The following is a 23730-nucleotide window of genomic DNA, read 5'->3' on the forward strand; positions in this document are numbered from 1 at the left end:
CCCCAGGGTCACTGCTCCTTCCCCGGGTCCCGATGCGCACACTACTTTGTGTGTGCCTCCAAGAGTGGGGTCTCTGTTTCCCCCAGTCCTGTCGAAGTCCTGCAATCAATTCCCACTAGGCTTCAAAGTCTGATTCTCTAGGAATTCCTCCTCCTGTTGCCGGACCCCCAGGTTGGGAAGCCTGACTTGGGGCTCAGAACCTCCACTCCAGTGGGTGGACTTCTGTGGTATAAGTGTTCACCAGTCTGTGAGTCACCCACCCAGCAGTTATGGGATTTGATTTTACTCTGATTGTGCCCCTCCTACCGTCTCACTGTGGCTTCTCCTCTGTCCTTGGACGTGGGGTATCCTCCTTGGTGAAGTCCAGTGTCTTCCTGTCGATGACTGTCCAGCAGCCAGTTGTGATTCTGGTGCTCTCGCAAGAGGGAGTGAGAGCACGTCCTTCTCCTCCGCCATCTTGGTTAATCCCCTCCCTAATTCTTTTTTAATATAAATTTATTCACTTTATTCATTTTTGGCTGCGTTGGGTCTTAGCTGCTGCACGTGGGCTTTCTCTAGTTGTGGCAAGAGGGGGCTACTCTTCTTTGCGGTGTGTGGGCTTCTCATCGCAGTGGCTTCTCGTTGCAGAGCACGGGCTCTAGGCGCGCGGGCTTCAGTAGCTGTGGCTCACTGGCTCTAGAGCGCAGGCTCAGTAGTTGTGGCGCACCGACTCAGTTGCTCTCTGGCATGTGGGATCTTCCCAGACCAGGGCTCGAACCCAAGTCCCCTGCATTGGCAGGCAGATTAACCACTGCGCCACCAGGGAAGCCCCCTAATTCTTAATAGAACTTAAGCTTTCTTTTACGGCTTAATTTTTATCACTGCCATTTCCCATGGGGGTGAAGTTAAGCAAGGTGTGAGCTACTTTTTAGTGTGCTTGATGCCTGCTCCCTTTAATCTTTTGATTTAGAGGGCATTCTCAATGGATACAGACTTGCATGTGTAATTTTATTAGAAATTGGTCGACTGGGACCACACCTATGAATTTATGGAGTTAGCAAATTCATCTAGGCATTTACAGAGCCTGACTTTACTTATGAAGCAACATCAGCAGGTTGAGTAGGACTTTGTACGTATAAGATTTATGTATTTATGTGATATATTGGCATTCAGTGCAGTAGTTTGGGTTGTGTTAAAATTAGTGTTGAAACATTTAATATTTTTTCTTTTAAAGATTATTAAATGTACTTTTATTTTTTTTAAGGTACATGGCAGAACTAGGGGGGTGTCTTTCTATATAAGACTACTATAAGTAATTGATTGGTATTATTAGGAGGCTAGTTTGTAGTTATACTAACTTTGGATTGGTGAAGGGCAGTCTGTTTGTTAGATGAGTTACCTCTTATGTAGTTATGTGCTTCGCCTTGTTTGGGGGGTTTGGCAGGGCCACGATGGCCTACAAAATATGAGATTTAGTGTTAGGTAGGAGGGTTTGATTAAGGAAGCTGTTTACCTGATAAACACGTGCATAGGTATGTATGTGTGTAAATGCTCTATGCCTGGTGATCGTCGACTCAGGAACACGTTATAGTTGATTATGTTGGTAAATAATATTCCACTTAAGCTCAGCTGCAAGTTGCTTGACTGTGTTAAGTCCTGTGATGGCCATAGCTGAGTCACAGCATCCCACAAAATTAAAAAGTACCAAATGCATGACACCAGTTATGTGTGAGCATAGGCTGCTTGGACAGTCCATCGAGGTGCCTTATTTAAGGGGAAAGAGTGGGCAATTTTAGGTGAGATGGCCCTGATGTAAGAACCAGATGCCAGATATAATTCATTTCTAGAAAGCCCCATGGTTCTTGGGCCCAGAACGAGGAGAGAGGCATGTCTGGGTGGGTTGATGGTGTATCGAGGCTTTCTGGTTAAGCTCTGCTTATTGGTTATGATAAGCATGTTGACTGGAAATGTTTGAACATAATGTGGTATGTACAATTAATAAACATATGTCTTATATAATACCAATCACTTCAATTACCCCTTTGAATATTTCATAGGGACTGGAATCTAATATGGATTGAACTGTTTAATGTGTCCTATAGTATCAGTAGGCTGATGTACATGCTTATAGACATGGGGTAGATAATTAATACATGATTATAGGATCATGTATTATGGTAAGGTATATGTATCAAACTTATTTATGTGCAAGGGCATGTATGTACAAAGTACACAGTAATGTCAGTTTTTATGATGTCATTTTTTAATACTTACACAGTACTTAAAGATAGTGTTAATGTCCCATAAGCAAATTGTTCAGGGAATTCTTTCAAGAATTTCAGCTTTGGGAGTTGAAGGTGGAGCTGGAGCTTCTTTCTTCTTTGCTCTCTGGCATGTGGGATCTTCCCGGACCAGGGCTCAAACCCAAGTCCCGTGCATTGGCAGGCGGATTAACCACTGCGCCACCAGGGAAGCCCCCTAATTGTTAATAGAACCTTAGGCGGATAAGTTGTTCTGCTTTTCTGATTTACAAAACCAGGGTAATAAATACACTGCAAAGACTTTTCTTTTTAGGAGATTTATTTTCAATAATGGTTGTTATTGGTATAAGGACAAAAATGAAAAGAAAGTATAGAATAGATGCTAGTTCAGGTTTGTGCAGCCAAAAAAGGAAACCGAAGCTGAGATCGACGCAGCCCAAGTTTTATTCTGTGGCCAAGGAATGGAGAAGCAAGACCTTAGTTCATAGATCAACTTCTCACCCACAGGGTGAGAGGGATTCGATTTTAAAGAGTGAAGACTAGAGGGAGGAGGAGTGAGGCTGATGACGGGGAGAGAGATGAATTAGTCTAGTGGGGAAGGGGCAGGGTTTTCCTGGAAATGGGGTGCCACCCCCTTTCTATCCTTTTTTGGTCCCCATCTTCCAGTCATGGCCACCAGTATGTGTCACCCAGTAGCTGATGTGGTAAAATCAGCGTGTGATGAGACTGAGGGTCTCTTGGAGGACAGGTTCGTTGCCACCTTGGTTCCAGCTGGTTCTATCTGTTTTTTGTTTTTTTTTGTTTTTGTCTCTCTGTATAGCTTCCTCCTATTGTCTCCAGATCCTGTGACTTAAAGATACATGTTTATTCCTGTTCTGGGGCGGGGCAGGGGGGGTGTTGGTGGGTTTTGGGTGAAGACCTGGCACAGCTCTGGCAACCAAATCCCTCCTTTCCTTGTTACTGTTCCTCATGCTTGAGGGGCGCTGAAGGTCAAAGTTCTGCCTTCTGAAGCCACTTCTCGCTGAATGAGGGTGCAGTTTTTCCCTGGATTAGAGGAGCAGAACTGTTCCTAAGTAGCCTAAAATATGTCTGCTGGTCACCAGGCTGCAGTCCCAGTTGCTCGTACCCTTGTGTTAGTATCATCTGAAGTTTGATGGCTTCAATCCATTCACTAACGAAGTTCACAAGGCAGTTAAGGAGGCAAGGCCCCAAGATGAGCAGGAGGAGAACAGCAGTCAGTGGGCCGAGAGGTGGAAGAGACCAGGTTAAACCGGAGAGGCTCTGTTTGACCATATTCCAGTGCAGTGTGGATCTGGACCTTGTGTGTTGTATCTGTGCAGCCTTTGAGCTTGCTCATATGACATACCTGCAACAGGCTTCTTTTGTAACTGCACATACTCCCCTTTTCTCAGGAGATAATTAAGCACTTTCCTGTTGTCAAGAATAACATCTGCTAGTGAGTCTAGGGAAGTACAGAGGCCTTGTAAGTCATCCCCCATATTTTTAGATAAGTCCTTAAGGGCCAGTGTTGAGATTTTGTAGAGTGGTTTCATGCTATGTGAAACCTCCACAGGAAGCAGCCAATGTGAGGGCAGTCTGTACTTCTGCCAGAATGAGATCTATTGCCCTTTTTTCTCAGGGTTGGGCGATATCATGAATGGTTATACCTAGGTTCCTGGAACACAGCTGGCCTAGCATGCATTATGCACAAATTGGGGCCTACCTAAACAAGGGTAGCCTAGAGCCCACCCTGGAGAAGGGTGGGAGTTAGGGTTGTTCTTATGGGGCAATTGGTTTACTCTCAGGCCACAAAGGAACAGGTACCCAGGGGGACTGCATGCCTGGTGCACTTCTGAGGAGTTGAACCACCTCCATAAGTGGCTAGCCCAAGAGGGGGTGCCCTTGCAGTGTGGGGAGAGAGGCCCACCTGCATAGCAGGGGTCACTGGGGTATTCTTAACTAGTGGCTTTCCCCCAGGCCTCAGGAGGGCCATATACTAAACACCAGACAACCAGTGTCTTCCCTCCCCAATAAGTACATCTCCCATCTGGTCCCTGTGTGTATGCATGGAGTCAGTGTGGAGGGCACCAGTAGGAGAAATTTCCACAGAAGTCAGTCCTGGGGCACTTAATTGTGGGGCAGTGGAAGCAGCATTGATCAGAGTCCAGATAAGCCACACCGTGTTACTGCAAGTTCCTCCCTTTGGTAGAGGCTGTTGATAGGGGCAGTGGCAGCAAGACTGTTAGAGAGATGGCACTGCAGCGTGAGTGCTTTGTACTCCTTAGAGGTGTTAATGCGAGGGGTGAGCTCCAAGCAGGAAAGCTGTGTTAGGGAAGAGATATGAACTTCAAGAGGGGTAGGATTAGCAGACCTGTTAAGCAAGGTGAGAGTGAGGCTGTCATTCTTAGGAGTAAAATGTGCTACCTTTAATCCATAGGCATCACTTTGTGGGTGGGTGTGACAGACCAGCACTGGGATGGATTTTGTCCATGGGCTATAATCCTCAAGAAATTTACTACTGCATTGAATTCGCATTCTGCGTGGATAGTTATGAGACAGAGCAGAGAAGGAAAAGAAGAACAGACAGTAATGGCCACTCATGCTGCCACCTGTATTAATATCCCCTATATCCAGCATGGCCAGAGATGTTTGCCAGAGGAAGGGGTTTCGCAGAACAGCAGAAGCCAAGTAAGGCAACAGCAATGACAAGGGCAGCTACTCAGTCTGTCTGCCGCATTACTTATTGGTAAGTTCATCCTTTTGAAAAGTAACTTAAGGTCTGTGACAGGTTCACAGGTACGTTGAACCGGGTGCCCCAGTAACTTCCTCAGGCACAGGTCTTATCTTCACTCTGGTATGGTGGGCCCATGGAGTTATGCCCTGTAATTGTAAGGCAGAATGAGTGGTCAGTGTTACTAGATAAGGTCCTATCCACTTGGGGTCTAACTGGTTTTGTGGGTTTCCAGCCTTCCAGGTTTTCAAATAAACCCAATCCTCAGGGGAGAAAGGATGTAAAACCATGTCAGAAAGGGGAAGGCAGTTCTGGATTCCTGCAGGCACGTAAATCTGATTACTTCCCCTCCCTGTAAGGTATATTTCCATCGGTCCATAGCCCTAAGTTTGGTCTTAGAGCTGGGTCCTTCAGGAATGGGCCTCCCATACATAAGCTCCTAAGGACTCAACCGGAGCTTTCCTTTAGGGGCTACTTGCATTCTCAAAAGTGCTACAGGGAGAAGCGAGATCCAGGGTTGATGAGTGTCTTGACAAAGTTTGGCTAAGTTTCTTTTGAGGATTTGATTTGTTCTACTTTTCCTAGGGACTGTGGTCTCCGAGTGGAGTATAAACCCCATGTAATTCCTAGAGCTTAGACTCCCTTAGTAATTCGGGAAAGGCAGGCCCACTGTCACTCTGGATGGACTTATGGAGCCCAAACCAAGGGATTATTTCCTTAACTAGGGTCTTAAAGACCTCCAAGGCAGCCTCAGTTTGGGGGCGGGGGGAATGCCTCCATCCACCCGGAGGTGTCACTCAAAACCAGCAAATGTCTAGAAGTTCCTTGTGCCCAGGGCATGACTGTAAAATCAGTTTGCCAGTCTTGACCTGGATATGTGCCTCTAAACTGGGTGGGGGTCACTCCATTGACCTTGGGGTTGGGGCAGGGGAGTGTTGGGCTTATTCCAGAGGCAGATAGGGCCAGCTTCAACCACCTGTTTAAGGAGACTGTGGAAATTGGGAGTAGTCATGGATTTGATGAGCCATTGATATAGGGCCTCCTGCCTGTAATGTGTGCTCTGGTGAGCTTCCCTGGTGGCCTGCAGGGCAACAGCTGATGGGAGGAACCGCTGCCCATGACCATTAACCATCCATCCCAGATATTCTGGGCTTTTAAAATAGCCCCATCTCAAAGCCTTTTCCCTTTCTTCTGGGGTATATATGGGAGTGTAGGAGTTAAGGTCTGGGTGAGCCGGTAGGAGTGGCATTTGAAGTCCGTCCCCATCCTCTGCTACTTGTTTAGCTGCCATGTCTGCTCTGTTAACTCCTCTTTTAATTTCTGCTTCTCCCTTTTGTTGGCCTCTGCAGTGAATAACCGCTACCTCCTTTGGCAGGAGTATAGCCTCCAGCAGCTGCATAATTTCCCTCCATTCTTTTTTTAAATTTTTATTGGAGTATAATTGCTTTACAATGTTGTGTTAGTTTCTGCTATACAATGATGTGAATCATCTATATGTATACATATATCCCCTTCCTCTTGGACCTCCCAATCCCACACTTCTAGGTCATCACAGAGAACCGAGCTGAGCTTCCTGTGCTTTATAGCAGGTTCACACTAGCTAGCTATTTTACAGGTAGTGTATAATGTCAATCCTAATCTCCCAATTCATCCCACCCTCCTCTTCCCCCCCATGTCCACATTATCCGTTCTCTACGTCTGTGTCTCTATTCCAACCCCAGAAATAGGTTCATCTGTACCCTTTTGCTAGATCCCACATATATGCGTTAATATACGGTATTTGTTTTTGCCTTTCTGACTTACTTCACTCTGTATGACAGATTCTAGGTCCATCCGCCTCACTACAAATAACTCAATTTCGTTCCATTTTATGGCTGAGTAATATTCCATTGTAGATATATACCACATCTTCTTTATCCATTCATCTGCTGTTGGACATTCAAGGTTGTTTCCATGTGCTGGCTGTTGTAAATAGTGCTGCACTGAACACTGGGGTACACATGTCCTTTTGAATTACAGTCTTCTCAGTATATATGCCCAGTAGTGGGATTGCTAGGTCATATCGTAGTTCTATTTTTAGTTTTTTAAGGAACCTCCATACTCTTTCTCTATAGTGGTGGTCTCAATTTATATTCGCACCAACAGTGCAAGAGGGTTCCCTTTTCTCCACACCCTCTCCAGCATTTACTGTTTGTAGATTTTTTGATGATGGCCATTTTGACTGGTGTGAGGTGATACCCCACTGTAGTTTTGATTTGCATTTCTAATGATTAGTGATGTTGAGCATCTTTTCATGTGCCTCTTGGCCACCTGTATGTCTTCTTTGGTGAAATGTCTATATCTTCCACCCATTTTTTGATTGGGTTGTTTTTTTGATATTGAGCTGCATGAGCTGTTTGTATATTTTGGAGATTAATCCCTTGTCGGTTGCTTCATTTGCATATATTTTCTCCCATTCTGAGGGCTGTTTTTTGTTTTGTTTATAAATTCCTTTGCTGTGCAAAAGCTTTGAAGTTTAATAAGGTAACCCATTTGTTTATTTTTGTTTTTATTTTCATTACTCTAGGAGGTGGGTCAAAAAGGATCCTGCTGTGATTTATGTCATAGAGTGTTCTTCCTATGTTTTCCTCTAAGAGTTTTATAGTGTCTGGTCTTACATTTAGGTCTCTAATCCACTTTGAGTTTATTTTTGTGTATGGTGTTAGGGAGTGTTCTAATTTCATTCTTTTCCATGTGGCTGTCTTTTCCCCATTGTATATTCTTGCCTTTATCATAGATCAGGTGACCATAGGTGCTTGGGTTTATTGCTGGGCTTTCTCTCCTGTACCACTGATCTATATTTCTGTTTTTGTGCCAGTACCATACTGTCTTCACTACTGTAGCTTTGTAGTATAGTCTGAAGTCAGGGAGCCTGATTCCTCCAGCTCCGTTTTTCTTTCTCAAGATTGCTCTGGCTATTCAGGGTCTTTTCTGTTTCCATACAAAATTTAATAGGGATTGCATTGAATCTGTAGATTGCTTTTGGTAGTCATTTTCACAGTATTGATTCTTCCAATCCAAGAACATGGTGTATCTGTCCATCTGTTGGTGTCATCTTTGATTTCTTTCATCAGTGTTTTATAGTTTTCTGAGTACAGGTCTTTTGCCTCCTTAGGTAGGTTTATTCCTAGGTATTTTATTCTTCTTGTTGCAATGGTAAATGGGATTGTTTCCTTAATTTCTCTTTCTGATCTTTTGTTCTTAGTGTACAGGAATGCAAGAGATTTCTGTGCATTAATTTTGTATCCTGCAACCTTACCAAATTCATTAGTAGTTTTCTGATAGCATCTTTAGGATTCTCTATGTATAGTATCATGTCATCTGCAAACAGTGACAGTTTTACTTCTTTTCCAACTTGGATAACTTTTATTTTTTTTCTTCTCTGATTGCCATGGCTAGGACTTCCAGAACTATGTTGAATAATCGTGGTGAGAGTGGACATCCTTGTCTTGTTCCTGATCTTACAGGAAATGCTTTCATATTTTCACCATTGAGAACAATGTTGGCTGTGGGTTTGTTGTCTATGGCCTTTATTATGTTGAGGCAGGTTCCCTCTATGCCCACTTTCTGGGAGTTTTTATCATGAATGTGTGTTGAATTTTGTCAAAAGCTTTTTCTCCATCTATTGATATGATCATATGGTTTTTATTCTTTAATGTGTTAATATGGTGTATCACATTGATTTGTGTATATTGAAGAATCCTTGCATCTCTGAGATAAATCCCACTTGATCATGGTGTATGATCCTTTTAATGTGCTGTTGGATTCTGTTTGGTAGTATTTTGTTGAGGATTTTTGTGCCTACGTTCATCAGTGATATTGGTCTGTAATTTTCTTTTTTTTATGATATCTTTGGTTTTGGTATGAGGGTGATGGTGGCCTTGTAGAACGAGTTTGGGAGTGTTACTCCCTCTGCAATTTTTGGGAAGAGTTTGAGAAGGATAAGTGTTAGCTCTTCTCTAAATGTTTGATAGAATTCACCTCTGAAGCCATCTGGTCCTGGACTTTTGTTTGTTGGAAGATTTTTAATTACACTTTCAATTTTATTACTTGTGATTTGTCTGTTTATATTTTCTATTTCTTCCTGGCTCGGTCTTAGAAAGTTGTACCTTCCCAAGAATTTGTCCATTTTTTCCAGGTTGTCCATTTCATTGGCATATAGTTCCTTGTAGTACTCTTTTATGATTCTTGTATTTCTGCAGTGTCAGTTGTAATTTCTCCTTTTTCATTTCTAATTTTATTCGAGTCCTCTGCCTTTTCTTCTTGATGAGGCTGGCTAAACGTTTATCAATTTTGTTTACCTTCCTAAAGAACCAACTTTTAGTTTTTTTGATCTTTGCTATTGTTTTCTTCCTTTCTATTTCATTTATTTCTGGTCTGATCTTTATGATCTCTTTCCTTCTACTGACTTTGGGTTTTCTTCTTTTCTGGTTGCTTTAGGTGTAAGGTTAGATTGTTTGAGATTTTTCTTGTTTCTTGAGGTGAGACTAAATTGCTATAAACTTCCCTCCTAGAACTGCTTTTGCTGTGTCCTATAGGTTTTGGGTTCTCATACTTTTATTGTCATTTATTTCTATGTATTTCTTTTTTATTCAAACAAAGTCACAAAAATTATAATCATCCTCATCAGTTCACTCAGTCCCATGTAATTAATTTTTTTTATCTTGATCTTTTGTTAGCACTTTTAATGAATTCATCAGTTTTCCATTAGAGTTCTGAAAATGCTTATTCATTCAGTTCAGCAGTATAGTCAGTTACCAGAAACCTGTACTTGTCAGTCTTTTCCATGAATTTCTTGAAGATGAAACCCTTTTATAGGAACATTTTTGCAAAAGCATCAGAGTACACCCATTGGGTGTAAATGACAAAAGACTTAAAAATGACCACAGTTAAAGATTTGATGAAAGTTCATAATAATGCAATTGACAAGGAAATTTAGTTATTTCTGAGAATTATGACTTATAACATTACACCAGAACATATAAGATTTTTAGAAATTTCATGTAACATCTGAAACATTTATATTAACATATTTCCATACAGATAACCCAAAGAAAGTTTAGTATGTTTGTTTTTTTATACTGCAGGTTCTTATTAATCAATTTTATACACATCAGTGTATACATGTCAATCCCAGTCACCCAATTTAGCATCTATGTATTTTTTATTTCCTCTTTGATTTCTTCAGTGATCTCTTGGTTATTTAGCAGTGTGCACTGTTTAGCCTCCATGTGTCTGTGTTTTTTAGTTTTTTTCCTGTAATTGATTTCTAATCTCATAGTGTTGTGGTTGGAAAATATACTTGATACAATTTCAGTTTTCTTAAACTTACCAAGGCTTGATTTGTGACCCAAGATGTGATCTATCCTGGAGAACATTCCGTGTGCACTTGAGAAAAAAGTGTATTTCCACTTTTGGGTGGAATGTCCTATAAATATCAAGTCTATCTGGTCTGTTGTGTCATTTAAAGCTTGTGTTTCCTTATTTATTTTCTGTATGGATGATCTGTCCATTGGTATAAGTGGGGTGTTAAAGTCCCCCACTATTATTGTGGTAGTCAATTTCCCCTTTTATGGCTGTAAGCATTTGCCTTATGTATTGAGGTGCTCCTATGTTGGATGCATAAATATTTATAATCGCTTTATTTTCCTCTTGGATTGATCCCTTGAGCATTATGTAGTGTCCTTCCTTATCTTTTGTAACAGTCTTTATTTTAAAATCTATTTTATCTGATATGAGTACTGCTACTCCAGCTTTCTTGTGATTTCCATTTGCATGGAATATCTTTTTCCATCCCCTGAACTTTCAGTCTGTATGTGTCCCTAGGTCTGAACTGGGTCTCTTGTAGACAGCATATATATGGGTCCTGTTTTTGTATCCATTCAGCCAGTCTGTGTCTTTTGGTTAGAGCATTTAATCCATTTACATTTAAGGTAATTATTGATAAGTATGTTCGTATTACCATTTTCTTAATTGTTTTGGATTTTTGTGGGTCTTTTTCTTCTTTTGTGTTTCCTGCCTAGAGATGATCCTTTAGCATTTGTTGTAAAGCTGGTTTGGTGGTGATGAATTCTCGTAGCTTTTGCTTGTCTGTAAAGCTTTGATTTCTCTGTGGAATCTGGATGAGAGCCTTGCTGGGCAGCAATCTTGGTTGTAGGTTTTTCCCTTTCATTGCTTTAAATACATCCTGCCACTCCCTTCTGGCCTGCAGAATTTCTGCTGAGAAATCAGCTGATAACCTTATGGGAATTCCCTTGTATGTTATTTTTTTTCCTTTCCCTTGCTGCTTTTAATATTTTTTCTTTGAATTTAATTTTTGTTAGTTTGATTAATATGTGTCTTGGTGTTTCTCCTAGGGTTTGTCCTGTATGGGACTCTCTCTGTGTCCTGGACTTGGGTGGCTATTTCCTTTTCCATGTTATGGAAGGTTTTGACTACAATCTTCAAATATTTTTTCAGACCCTTTCTCTTCTTCTTCTGGGACCCCTATTATTCGAATGTTGGTGCGTTTAGTGTTGTCCCAGAGGTCTCTGAGGCTGCCCTCAATTCTTTTCATTCTTTTTTATTCTGCTCCTTGGCAGTTATTTCAACCATTCTATGTTCCAGCTCACTTATTCGTTCTTCTGCCTCAGTTATTCTTCTATAGACTCCTTCTAGCATATTTTTATTTCAGTTATTGTGTTGTTTATGTTTGTTCTTTAGTTCTTCTAGGTCTTTGTTAAAGACCTTGATCTGTGCCTCCATTCTATTTCTGAGATTTTGGATCATCTTTACTATCATTACTCTGAATTCTTTTTCAGGTAGGTTACCTTGCTCCTTCATCTGTAACACAGTTGTTTGTTGTCTCTTTTTTGGATGGGTGGGACTGTGTTCCTGTCTTACTGTTTGTTCGGCCTGAGGCTTCCAGCACTGGAGTTTGCAGGCAGTTGGGTAGAGCTGGGTCTTGGTGCTGAGATGAGGACCTCTGGGAGACCTCACTCTGATTAATATTCCCTGGGGTCTGAGGTTCTCTGTTAGTCAAGCAGTTTGGACTCTGTGCTCCTACCACAGCAGCTCAGGCCCGACTTCCGGCCTGGGAACCAAGATCTCACAAGCTGCTCGGCATAGCAAAAGAAAAGAAAAAGGTGCAGTACAATAACAAAGAATAAAAAATAAAATAGAAAGATAAAAAATATATTAGGAAAAATAAAAATTATAATTGAAACAACTACAACAAGGCAGAACAGAACCACAACATAAAAAAAGAAAGAAAAAAAAGGGGGGGGACAAGCCTAAAGGAGCAGAATAACAGTATAAAGATTAAAATGCAATTAGAAAAAATAAAAATATAAATGAATCAACAAGAAGGTAAAATAACCACAAACTGAAAGAAAAAAAGAAATTTTAAAAGGGCTAGACAAGGCCTTGGCTGTGGAGGGCAGAGCTTAGGCAGCAGTGGGGTTTGGGGGGGGGGCAGCAGGGCTTAGGACCTGCACAGCAGGGAAAGGCAGCACAGCCTGAGGGGTGCCTCCCAGTGTGGAGTTATGGAGGTAAAGGGGTGTGTGGGCAGGGTTTAGGCCCAGCAGGGTTGGAGGGGGTCTCAGGGTGCTGTGTGTAGAGTTAGGGTGTAGGGGCGGGGCTTAGGCTTTGCAAAGCAGGAAGGAGACTCTGAGGGTGGAGCCCAAGTGGGCAGGGGAAGCACTTGTTGCTCCCTTCCATTCCTCTGCTCTCCTGAGGGTCTCCCCTGTCACTGCTGAACCCCTAATGTGGGTGGGCCCCACTGGGTGTGGAAACTCCCCTTCCCCAGCTGCCCCTCAGGGGCACCTGTCCCATCAGTCTGGTCTTTACTTTTGCTCCCCCTTCCCTCCCTCAGGACCCACATGGCTGAAGGGGGCCGTGGTGGGCAGACAGTCAGGCCTGGGCTCTCAGCAGGCTCCCTGGGGCCCAAGTGGGTAGGGGAAATGCTGGCCCTGCTCCCTTCTGATCCTCTGCCCTCCCAGCAGTGCCCCCTCTTCCCCCTCAGGGCGTGGGAGCCCTTCCCAGCTGCCTCTCAGGGGTGCTGGTCCTGCTCCCCACCACTTCTCCCCACAAATCCTAACCAGTCGCTGGGGGTTCCTCCCATCCCCTTAAGTGTCCGTGGTCCCCCACCAGTGCCTGGTAGGTGCCCTAATTGTGCAGAGACACGAATTCCGTGCCCTCCTAGTCTGCCATCTTCACTCCGCCCCCTCTTTTATGTTTGCGACCAGCAAGGATGGGCCAGGACACGGAGGTCCCCTTAGCTTCCTTCTGGGATGTTTGGGGCCTCCCCCTTCTGGTGGCCCTCCTCCAGGCAGTCTGCACACTGATTGGCTTTGAGCCCTTCCCTCCACTGTGGTCATAGCCTTCGAAACCTGGGTCAACTCGTCAATGTCACAGGGTCCCTTCGAGGGGGCCCCGAGGTTGACAGACCCTGAATCACTGAAGGCAGATTACTGGCAGTTTGTTGTGCTCATCTATCTTCCTTGGCATCTGCCTCTAGATGCCAGTTGTTGAACATCTGAAATGCTGACTCCACCCCTGGGAAGTGGGCATGGTAGCCTCTATCTCCAACTTCTATAATTTTCTCCTAATGTCTGGGGCACTCTGGGAAGTGAAACGGAACTTAAGACTGGCCTGCCCTTCCCCCAACTCCAGGTTCACATTCGTGTACATGCGAAGGCACTCCCTTAGGCATTTCAGGACATCCGAGGGGGTTTTCCTTCAGTCCCTGGATGACTCCTTGAACCCTATTCTAATTTATGGGTTTATTCCCAGCCTACTGAATGCCCTTAAGTATCAAGTCCCTGAAATATGTGAGGTGCTGCTGACCGTTTTCCACTTAATGGTTCCACCCCCAGAGTCCATGTCAGGAATGGCCTGAATTCAAGTCTGGTATAGAGTGTGCCCTGCATTATTTTGATTGGTCTTACCAGCTTCCTCCTTTGCATTAGTTATAATCAGTGCCTTTTCTTCCCCAGAGAATAAGATGTTCAGGAGGGTTTGGACACCCACCCAAGTGGGGAAAGGAGTGTGGAATATTCCTCAGACTAAATTGGGCAGGGAGGCCAAATGCCCATTTGGCATGTGTCCAGTTCTCTATTTGCTCAGCTACAAGGACCCAAGCAAGGACTTTGGACGATTTGGGGGTCCTTTTCTTCTTTTCCCAGCAGGCAGTGATTTTCCTGAAATCTTGGCAGAAACAACATTTGTAAAGAGTTCGTGTCTGAGAAGAGATCCCTAGGGATCTGCAGTGGGGAGAGACCTGTCCAACAGAGATATGTACCCTGCCCCGGGATGGCAAATTGGGATACAACAGACCAACACAAAGGATGTGCTCTTGGGTTTTTGACTACATCCTGAAGGTGGGAATGCAGCAGGGGTTCTGGGGGCTGTGAGCATTTTACAGTTGCCTACTTACATTTGCTTCAGTCAGCAGGATGCCTAGAGCTCATCTACCTTATTCTGTGACGGACTTATCCTTTCATGGAAGTCTTCCAGTGGTGAGTGCCCTAGTGGCCTTTAAAAATGCTCAACCTGTGCCCACATTTGCAGCAAGGGTTTTCAAGAGCATTAGGACAGACAACATAGAACAGAGACTGAAGCTTCAATCGTATCAAGAACAGAGACTAGGACTTACAACACACACAGAAAACAAAGAGATGTTCTTACCATGTGGTGGCCTCTGGAGGGCTTCTCGTCCAGTCCGCTTTTGGGGAACCAGTTCAACCAGACAGCCAATTGTTCAATCTCACTCACTAGTAGAGGAGCGGCTATATTTAGACAACTACCTAGTTGTTGTATGGATCCCAAGGAGGGGTCCATACGACTTAATTCAGCAAAAAAAGCAGTGTACACATTCAATGTAATTCCTCCAATATTCAAACTGCATTTTTCATGGGAACAGAACAAACAATCCTACCACTTGTATGGAACAACAAAGAACCCTGACTAGCCTAAGTGATCCTAAGAAAGAAGAACACAGCTGGAAGCATCTCCCTCCCTGACTTCATACTACCCTACGAAGCTATAGTAACTGAAACAGTGTAGCTCTGGCACAAAAACAGGTGCATGGGCCAGAGGAACAGAATAAAGAGCACAGAAATAAACCCATTTGTACGTCATCAGTTAATTCATAACAAAGGAGCCAAGAACACAAAACAGGGAAAGGACAGTCCCCTCAATAAATGGTTCCAAGAAAACTCTACACCAAACATCAAAGAACACCAGACACTGTCAACACCACACACAAAACTAATATCCACATCAAGCCCTTCCTCTGCTGGGTCCTCTGAAAATGGACCCCCCCTTAGCAGTAAACCACACACAGGAGGTTTCTCCCCGCCTTTTCCTCACCTTTTACTCCCATGGTGGTGCCTCCTGGCAGTTCCTGAAGACATCTGGTTCCTGCCTGCATGGACTCAACCGAGTGTTGTCCCAAAGCTGAAACCATGGCCGATCCTGAAGAGACCGAACTTCAATCAGCAGCATGAGAAGCCAAGTTCCTTCACGAGCTAAGTTCATCAGTGGAGTACATATGCACCTCAAGGATCAGCAAGGTGGGCGTACCACCTCCTGCTGGCCAACTGGGAAGTGCAGGCCATAACCTCTCAGTTCAGTGGAGCCCATGCTCCCAGCTGGCAAGCCTGCAGAAACCACTAAATTCGGAAATTCAAACTGAAATGGAGCCAAATATCCCATGACTTCTCCAAAAAGTTACAGAATAATTAATTGGAAACCATACGCAATCAAAAGAATGTAGACACAAACTTTACAGCCTACACCAAAATTCACTCAAAATTGTCCACAGACAAATTTAAAATGCAAAACTATAAAAACTGTAGATGAAAACACAGAAGCAAATCTACATTACCTTGGATTTGGTGATGGATTTTAACACAAAACCTCAAAGCCTATCCACAAAAGAAATAAAATTTTGAACATGGACTTTAAAAATTTAAAACATTAAACTCTATGAAATATCTTATTCAGAAAACCAAAAGACAAGCCACAAAGAAAAATATTTGCAAAATACATATCTGATAAAAGATTTGTACTCAAATTACACTAAGAACTCTAGAACAAACCTCCTTAAAAATGGGTAAAGATTAGAACAGATACCTGGCCAAAGAAGACTATACAGATAGTAAATAAGCATACAAGAATATGCCCAACATCATATACCATTAGGGAATTACAAATGAAAACAATGAGATAGCACTGCACACCTATTAGAATTAATAAACTCCAAAAAAAATGACACTACTGATTGATGAGAGGTGAACAGGAACTCTCCTTTACTGCTGGTGAAATGCATATACAGCTACTTTAAAAGATATTTTGGAAGTTTTTTCCAAAGCTAAATAAGACTCACCTGAGGATCCAACATCCTGCCTCCAGTATTTAGACAACTGCTTTTCAGAACTATGTCCAAACACAAACAAGGATGTAATTAAGCACAGCACTTCTACTCATAATGGCTATAAACGGAAAGAAACCAGGATGTTCTTTAGTAGAAGAATGTATAAGCAAATTGGGGTACCTCCATTTCAAGGGGAGCAGAATATGCCACCCCAATATGCCTGTTGGCATAAGGATTATTTTGAGCTGATTATTATACATGAGAATCTCTGAAAACCAAGTCAAGATTGGCCTTTTGTAAGGGAAATTTATATTTATAAGGGAAATCTCCATTTGAAAGGTTATCTCCCTCTCCATTACCAGGAATGGAAGGATGACTAAAACTCTATCAATGGAGAAAGCTACTACTTAAATCTGCACAACACCCATACCCTTCCTTTCTTTTGTCTTTAGATGAAGATGGTATTTAAGGTGATGGGCTTGGACCATTTCAGGGCATTACTCAGTGTTCCTGAGTATCTCCCTTGCATATAGGAGGTATATATGTTATTAAACTTCTGATTATTTTTCTCCAGTTCATCTGCCTTTCATTTTTTATGGGGGGTAAGGGGGGGACCTCAATGAAGAACAAAGAAGGGTAGAGGGAAAATTATTTTTCCTTCCATAGACATGCAATGGTGTAGCATTCAGAAATACAAAGGAGTGAACCATCAACCCATGCAAAAAACATGGATGAACCTTACATGTATATTGCTAAGTAAAAGAATCCAGTCTGAAGTGCTACACACTGTATGACCCCATTTATGATATTCTGAAACAGGTAAAACAGAGATGGTAAACAGGTTATGGGTGGGGGATTGAAATATTCCATACAATACTTTAGTGATGAATACCTGCCACTATGCATTTGTCTAAACCCATAAATTTTTACAGCCCAACAAATAAATCATAATATATTCAATTTTAGTTATTTAGCATATGGGAGTACCACAGGATGCATTACAGAATTGAACAAAAACTGATTTAGTAATGTATGAGAAAACCTCACTGTTGGTAGTGGGACAAAAGGTGCTGACCTTAGTAATTCTGGAAGTAAATGGAATCTCTAGACTAAACGCAAAATGTACTGTACCTAAACAGTGGACTCAAAGTTCCCTGCAGGCAGGAGCTAAGAATGTTGAAGCCACTGCATCTGTAATCTGGAATGGAACAAGCGATGAATTCAAAAAATGACAGATGGTGGAAGCCAGGTTTCTCATCATTGGAATAGGCAGTTACAGATAAGCAAAGGGAGAAGGTTACAATATCCATGTAATAATGGATCAGGGTGATGACATCTATATAAATTCATCTTTAGTTTAACATGGATACAGACAGTTCCACGTAGAAATCTCTATAATTAGGTGTATATGCACAGGTTGGAATACATGCATATGTTTCAGTGCATTACCAGCTGAGTACGTTTAGCTTTCAAATGTAAGTTGTTAATACCATCCTCTAATTAAAGGAATCAGGGCTCTTTGAAGAAATGGCTGCTACTAGGACTCAGTAAATATATGAGCCAGGATAATCTTAAAGTATCAAAGTAAAGAAGTACCGGCAGTGGGTGGGGGGTGGGGGGGACGGACGACTCACAAGATGTTTTCATTTGACATAATTCCATGAGACAATGGAAAAAGCTCTCAACAGTCAAAGCAAGAATGAACTAAGCACCCAAATACTATACTGAACTGCTGAATTATAACCACAAGTATAAAATAACTATTCAGGTGTCCACACTAGTAAAATAAATGACTACAAACACTTTTTGTGAACTGGGTTGAATAGAAATGTCCTATGCAGAAGAATTCCAAATAACTGATGTAGACACGCAGCCACCCATCCATCAAGGAGGGTAACCCTAACCCTCTTCTGAAGTGTGGGTTCTTCCTAAATAAGACACACAGTATGGACATGGGAAAAATAACTTCACAGCAGGGAAAACTGACAAACAGGACCTCAGCCACGTGACTAAAGTTAACATGAATGGTGGTAAGTTGCCTTGAGAGCCTGTTCCTTTGACATAAAATGATGAGAACGCACTTGACCTCTGTGATCTGCTTCCTCAAAAACCCATAAACCCAGTCTAATCATGACAGAAAAACACCACGTAAATCCCAACATGGGACAGTTACAAAATACCTGACCAGTCCTCCTCCACAAAGAGAAACAAGGAGAGTCTGAGAAACTGTCAAAGGCCAGAAGAACCTAGACAGACATGATGACTACATGTCATGTGGTGCCCTGGATGGGATCTGGGACAGAAAAAGGAAAAACAAAGGGAACCAGAATAAAATATGGACTTCAGTTAATATATAAAAAGGTATAAATATGTGTTCATTCATTGTGACAATTCTGTAGGAAGCTAGAAGAAAGGAAAAATTAAAAGTCAAATAAGAGAAACCTATTGTATCAAACTGGAAATGTAGAGAAAATGGATGATTTTGTAATAAAAACACTAACAAAATGCCCCTAAAATAAGGCAAATACGAACAGACCAATTAGCCACCCAGGGACCTCTTTCCCCTGCTGGTTCTCCTCTCATTACTCTGGGGTTTTCCTCTTCTGGACAGGGAAGGAACAAGAACAAAGATGCCCAGCAGCTCCCCTAAGATCTGACCCCACCCAGTGTTTCCACCTCTGCCCACCATGACACCCCCCCCACCCCCCTGCCAAATGAGGACACCCTGCCAAAGGGAGTCTCAGGGATTATTGGTTCTGATGTGTCAGCAAGGAATTTTTTGATTCCAAGGGACTGGACACACTTACTGATAGAAAATAAGTTAATAAATTTAATATATTTAATGATAGAAAGAAAATAATATACTTGCAAAAGGCAGTTATAGGAGTGGTTTTGAGCTTGGTGAGACAAGCTCACACTCTCACAGTGTGACCTGGTCCCTTTGTCCTACTAAGTGACTTTGTGGTGGCCCCATCCACAGGCACAGTCTCTCTCTCTGCATCAGGGGCCTTCAGCAACTCCAGGCTAGCACCCACTCATGTCCATCCTACTGGGAAGGGTCTCTCCTTCTTTAGGTTCCATGAAAAGTCATGGCTTTAAATACCTTTGCTCTGGCTTGGGTCATGGTCTCATGCTTGAAGCCACCAGAGCACCAAGAGGATGGAACATGGGATTGGCTAGAGGTGGATCATATGCCCATCTTCGAAGGGGGTGGAACATGGGATCAATCCTCTGCAAATGTGTGGGTCGGAAGCAGGTAAGATGTAATTCCCAAAAGCTGAGATGTTGAGAATAGATGCTGGGTTGGGGAAAGCAGCAGATACCACATTACTGACAGCCTACTGCATAGCTGTGTATCTGAAGCCCAAGGAAGGAAGGGATTCACTTAGGGTCAGGGGCTGTGGCCACTCATCCAGTGCTGTCCTCCCAGTTTGGCAAGAAGCTCTTCCACTTGCTGAAAAAGCAACTCTGTTGCTGGTGGTAAACTCAGGGTTCCTGGCTTGGACATTGGGTCCTCACATTTTAAAGACTGGCCAAGAATAGCCTGTGTGCCCTCAGAAGGCACACAGACCTCATTCCTGGCCCTGGGAGGTGAGAGCCACGCCTACCCCTTGGCCACATTACTCACTCACCCACGAGGAACAAATTTGCTCATTTTCCAGTCTCCTCTCTACGAAGAGCTGAGACCAAATACTAGAGTTGCAGATAAATTCTTATTCAATGAAACAGAGGGAGTCTCATGGATTATTTTATACCGTGATAACACAGTTGGTGGCTTTCCAGAGACCACAGGGTATGGGCCAGGGATGCACATATCTCCCCAAGGCCATATGGCCACAACATAAAACTGCCTGTTAGGAGGCCCAGATGCTTCCATACCTTTGATTCTCAATGAATATGAATGTCAATCTTTGTTACAACCAGAAGGTCAAAGAATTGCAGGGCCACAGTCTGTGCATTATTGTCATGACCAGGGAGGGCCACACTCAACATTTGGAGGGTTATTACTTGTCTTGGCAGGCTAAGAGGCTGTAAGGGAAGAGACATTTGTCTCAATGACATGGATGTTGGGAACTGAAACATCCTAAGGAACTGTCTAGGCTGCCCAGGTAGTTGTTCAATTACCCAGCAGCACAATCAGTATTGGCCACAGGGGCTTGAGGGGCCAGGGCTGACCTGAGCTGCAAGACCATGGATGTCTGCCTGGATGCTCAGAGGCCAAGGGCTGTTCTGAGACCTGTTTCTACTCCCATGCAGATGGAACAAAGGATACATCCAGTCCCAGGAGGGCCCCACCAGCCCTCAAGAAGGCAGCACCTGGGCGCTGGCAGCTCAATGCACCCAGTCCTGTATAAAATCCACACATGTTGGGGCTCCCCTGGTGGTTGGGAATCTGCCTGCCAATGCAGGGGACATGGGTTCAAGCCCTGGTCTGGGAAGATCCCACATGCTGCAGAGCAACTGAGCCCGTGCGCCACAACTACCGAGCCTGCGTTCTAGAGCCCACGTGCTGCAACTACAGAGCCCACATGCCACAACTACTGAGCCTGCATGCCACAACTACCGAAGCCCACATGCCTAGAGCCCATGCTCCGCAACAAGAGAAGCCACCACAATGAGAAGCCCGCACACTGCAACGAAGAGTAGCTCCCGCTTGCTGCAACTACAGAAAGCCCGTGTGCAGCAACAAAGACCCAACACAGCCAAAAAAAAAAAAAAAAGTCCACACGTCTACTGAGTACCCTGCATGTCAGGGCTCTGCTGGACATGGGGCTGCCCTGACAGAGTGGGGCTTGCATCACCCTTCCCAGGTGGGAGCATGGAGGGAAACCCTGCATGACCTCTGAGACCCTAAGAACACTTGACTAAGGTTGAGTTCAATTTGGAACAGTGAATGGCCAGAGCAGACATTTCATTCATCTTCTATCAGAGCCCAGGACAGGAGAAGGAGAAAAACAATGGCCTAGCTCAACCTTGACCCGTAATCCTGACACTGATCCTAACCCTAAACTCTGACCCTGACCTAACCTTAGCTCTAGCCTATACCCTAAACCTGTACCTTACCCTAACCCATATTCATACCCATATCCTACCTGTACCCTAATTCTAACCCATACCCTAACACCCATACTCTAACACAGAACCCTAAGACCAAAGACTCTGAGGCCAAAACCATAAACCTTAACCAATAAAACCATAACCGTAATCAAACCATAATGCATATTAATTAACCATATGCATAAATAAGTCATAACCATAAAAGTTAGATCGCAATGGCAAACATAAACCATAACCCACCCCAGCCCCCACACCAGTCTCAGCCCTAATGCTAACCCTCCAAACCACTAACACCAAGCCAAATGAATAAAAATCACACAAATACATCATAAAAAAGAAAACGACATCAGAATACCTTATAAATAGGAATGTAATAATCCTCCACAAAATAAGAGCAACATGAAACCAACTGAACATTAAACGGATGATGCCACAAGCAAATGTCTCTACACCAGAAATGTCAGGTTGTTCAACACTAAAACTAAGCAATGTATTAAACCACAATAAAGTGTGAAGTAAAAACACATATCAGTTATTACAGAAAAAGCTATAGTCAAAATCCAGTGCTATTTCATGATACAAACACTCAAGAAAGTAGGAATAAAAGGAAATTTGTTCAATGTGGAAAAGAGTAGTATACAAAGCCACAGGAAACATCATGCTCAAGTTAAAGATTCTTGAAATCAGGAACAAGGCCAGGAAGCTGGCCTTCACCACTGTTACTCAATAGTGTACTACAGGTTCTACCCAATCTTGAGGAAACAAGTAAGAGGCACCCATGTGTCAATGGAAAAATTAAAACTGTGTCTATGCACAGAACACAGACCACATCATCTTATATATAAAACTTCCTTTATCAATAAAAAATTATTTGAGCTAGTCAACTAATTCAGCAAAATTATAGGAAAAATATCAGGCTCGGAGTCTGAGGTGGCCAACTTTAGGGAGCTCCACAACCCATTGGAACCAAACCACTCCCCTCGAAAATGATCCAATTGATGATCAAATTGACAGGCTCCTGGATTAGAACTAACCTTTAAATGGTAGCAATAAAAAAAGAAGCTTGGTGGGGAGTTGAACTAAACCCAATCCTAACTTGCAAGAGAAGGAAAGCTGAAGTTGAAGGTTTGAAGCCATCAATCTTGTGGCATATCTTAGATGAAAAACATCAGCAAACTAGCCAAGAAAAGGATTACTGACCAAAACTGAAGGAAAACAGCTAACAGGACTTACATGAGATTGATTCATTGTAAGGAATTGGCTGACTGGCTCATGCAACTGCAGAGGCTAACAAATCCCAAGATCTGTAAGAACTAGCAATCTAGGATTGGTTCAAGATGGCAGAGTAGAAGGATGTGCTCTCACTTCCTCTTGCGAGAGCAGCGGAATCACAACTAACTGCTGAACAATCATCAACAGGAAGACACTGGAACTCACCAGAAAAGATACCCCACATCCAAAGACAAAAGAGAAACCACAATGAGACGATAGGAGGGGCACAATCACAATAAAATCAAATCCCGTAACTGCTGGGTGGGTGACTCACAAACTGGAGAACACTTATACCACAGAAGTCCACCCACCGGAGTGAAGGTTCTGAACCCCACGTCAGGCTTCCCAACCTGGGGGTCTGGCAACAGGAGGAATTCCTAGAGAATCAGACTTTGAAGGCTACCGGGATTTGATTGCAGGGCTTCGACAGGACTGGGGGAAACAAAGACTCCACTCTTGGAGGGTACACACAAAGTAGTGTGCGCATCAGGACCCAGGGGAAGGAGGAGTGACCCCGTAGGAGACTGAACCAGACCTACCTGCTAGTGTTGGAGGGTCTCCTGCAGAGGCGGGGGGTGGCTGTGGCTCACCGTGAGGACAAGAACACTGGCAGCAGAAGTTCTGGGAAGTACTCCTTGTTGTGAGCCCTCCCAGAGTCCGCCATCAGCCCCACCAAAGACCCCGGGTAGGCTCCAGTGTTGGGTCACCTCAGGCCAAACAACCAACAGAGAGGGAACCCAGCCCCACCCATCAGCAGACAAGCAGATTAAAGTTATACTGAGCTCTGCCCACCAGAGCAACACTCAGCTCTACCTACCACCAGTCCCTCCCATCAGGAAACTTGCACAAGCCCCTTAGATAGCCTCATCCACCAGAGGGCAGACAGCAGAAGCAAGAAGAACTACAATCCTGCAGCCTGTGGAACAAAAACCACATTCACAGAAAGATAGACAAGATGAAAAGGCAGAAGACTATGTACCAGATGAAGGAACAAGATAAAACCCCAGAAAAACAACTAAATGAAGTGGAGATAG

The 23730-nt window shown here is 43.3% G+C and overlaps 1 long non-coding RNA gene across 2 annotated transcripts; it reads right to left on the minus strand.

Annotated features, from left to right (window-relative positions):
• Positions 1 to 2541: 2541 nt before the first annotated feature.
• LOC137767269 (uncharacterized) lies at positions 2542 to 15460 on the minus strand. 2 transcript variants are annotated; one of them, XR_011074496.1, is made up of 3 exons: positions 15361 to 15460; positions 14677 to 14762; positions 2542 to 5120 (listed from the first exon to the last, which is right to left on the minus strand). It is a non-coding gene; the product is annotated as an uncharacterized lncRNA (long non-coding RNA). The 2 variants fall into 2 exon arrangements; XR_011074495.1 differs by lacking the exon at positions 2542 to 5120 and adding an exon at positions 10919 to 12104.
• Positions 15461 to 23730: the final 8270 nt, after the last annotated feature.

The sequence above is a fragment of the Eschrichtius robustus genome, chromosome 7, assembly GCF_028021215.1.
Source record: "Eschrichtius robustus isolate mEscRob2 chromosome 7, mEscRob2.pri, whole genome shotgun sequence".
Lineage (NCBI taxonomy): Eukaryota > Metazoa > Chordata > Mammalia > Artiodactyla > Eschrichtiidae > Eschrichtius > Eschrichtius robustus.